The sequence below is a fragment of the Plectropomus leopardus genome, chromosome 1 (assembly GCF_008729295.1).
Source record: "Plectropomus leopardus isolate mb chromosome 1, YSFRI_Pleo_2.0, whole genome shotgun sequence".
NCBI lineage: Eukaryota > Metazoa > Chordata > Actinopteri > Perciformes > Serranidae > Plectropomus > Plectropomus leopardus.
Window position 1 is genome coordinate 11,768,303 of NC_056463.1, and position 2,458 is coordinate 11,770,760.

The following is a 2,458-nucleotide window of genomic DNA, read 5'->3' on the forward strand; positions in this document are numbered from 1 at the left end:
CTCTTTATGTGTCTTGTTTCATGGAGGATGACATATAATCATTCAAACCACTTGAATACATGGAAAAAAGAGCAATATTTTACAAAACAGATTCAAATGCGAGGTAGGTGTGACTGGTGCAAGCATCTACTCTTCAAAGGATGGATGTTTGCATGAAGACTTGTTTTGATAAACGTGTTTTAAAGGTAAATCATTAAACATATATGTCCATTATATTGTCCCTAAATATGATACAGAATCCATTAAGCAGCATTACAAACTTTGCTATGAATGACTTCAGATTAGTCAGCCCCAAAAAGCAAATGGCACATAGTCTGAGCTGGAGCAATGACACTAATTTTAGAATTATAGCACCACCTAGTGCGAGCTGATGGGACCCCAAGATTTACAGCATTTATATGGAGATAGTATTTTAGACCTGTCTATCGATTTATGCCAATCCTATTTCACTCTTAGACTAGTCTAATGCAAGTCAGAACTGTGAGCCATGTTTCTATGGTAACAGTCAGTGACATCTGTTGTCTGGTGACACCACATAAGAAGCACTTAGAGGAACATGAGAATTTCTGCCCCTTGATAAAAAAAACACTGAAGTAGCAAAGGACTTTTATTTTAATGAAATGTAACACATTTCTTCCACAACTAATGCATAAAAATTCCCCAAAATTCAGGAAATTAAGTATTTGATGCTCAAAAACGTTGTGTAGCAGGATCCCAAACCTAAACACAAACACAACACAACATATGCCACTGTTAAGAGGCATGGCAAGATATACGCCTTTTTTTTTTTTTTTTCTTGGTGAAAGTTTCACATTAAATTGTCCTTGTAACTGTTTATTCTTCCAGAAGGGGGCTTCAGTAAACGAAGCTCAGACTTTTTACATGGCTGTTCAGTCAGCAATGGTTTTCAGACAAAAAGTTTTAATTTATCCAGATACCATAGAAAATCAATTCTACTTAATCAAGATTTAAAAAAAAAAAAAAGATTAGAAAAAATAGACAGCTTTGTGCATCCAAAGAATTTAGATGGTTGCATGAAGTCTAACTATTAGAGCTATGCTGTGAATTAAGTTGATGTCAACAATTCCAAAAATATTGAAAATATAGACTAAGTTTCTTCTCTTTAACCATTTACAGTAACAGGTGAAGCTAAGCTAACAAGGAGAAATCAAACAATGTAAATGCTGACACTTAATCAGTCAGTGAAGTAAATCAGCTGTGTGTGCATTATCAAAAATGTGTAATGAGCAAACATTGCTTTCTAGGCTCTGATTATGTGCAAAGGATATCAGATTTACTGAACCCAAACACTGCTCTTTACATCTTCTTCATCTTCTTGCTTATTTTGTTCTTGAAGTTCAAAGACAGCAGACAGTGCATAATAGTGATTGATATCATGCAAATTGTGGGCAACAATTTAACAAGACAAGTTATTGACACATGGCCCTAACCTTTGATTAAATGCAGCGCTGCTTAAAGCAGGCATGTCCAGAGTTTGGTGCGAGGGCCAATCGTAGCCTTCCAGCCGATTTTAAACAGCCCCCCGGCTTGTCTCTTAAAATATACTAGCCTATATGTGGCTAACCACACAATTTTGTTTAATCAAGCGAGATCATTTTGCATTTTTTCCTTTCAGCTCATGTTGGCAAGACATGTACCGAGTAGGCACTGCACAGGCGAACTGATGTGTTTTCACAAACAAACTAATGGATCTAGCAGCAGAAGCCTAAAGGCAGCTTGAGTAGTGCCAGAGTACATTAAACAGCATCAAAATAGAGCTTGTTTATCAAAAAAAGGTACCAGCAGCGGATCCCCTGCACCCCCCGACAGAGGTCCTAAGTATGCCCCTAAAGTTCTAAAATCCTAGAAATGTCCTGAATTCCTAGAAACATCCTAAAATCCAACAAACTTCGTAAAATACTAGAAACATCCTAAAATTCAACAAACTTCCTAAATTCCTATAAAATGTCCTAAGATCCTAGAAAAGTGCTAAAATCCCAGAAAAATACTTAATCCTAGAAACGTCCTAAAATCCTGAAAACATCTTAAAATCCTAGAAACGTGCTCAAATCCCAGAAACACGCTACAATCCTAGAAATGTCCAAAATTCCAAAAAATGTCCTAAAATCCTAGAAATGTTCTAAAATCCTACCAACGTCCTAAAAAGAAACATGCATGTTTAAAAAAAAAACATGTTTGTGGCTGCTGCAACTGTCATTTTGGAAAAGTGGCCCCCAAGCAAAGCAAACTGAGTAACTGTGGTAAAGGACAACTTAGAGTCAGGCTTTTACTGATAGATAAGGCAGCCTGACAGGTATGATCAACAAAACTAAGTGATGATATGGTAGCTTAAACATCTTATACATAATACATCGTGTTAAATGGCCCGTTAAGTAACAGTTAGACGTGTCTTGCACTGCCCCTTTAAAGCGCTCTCCTCCCCGTCCCTCTCACCGTG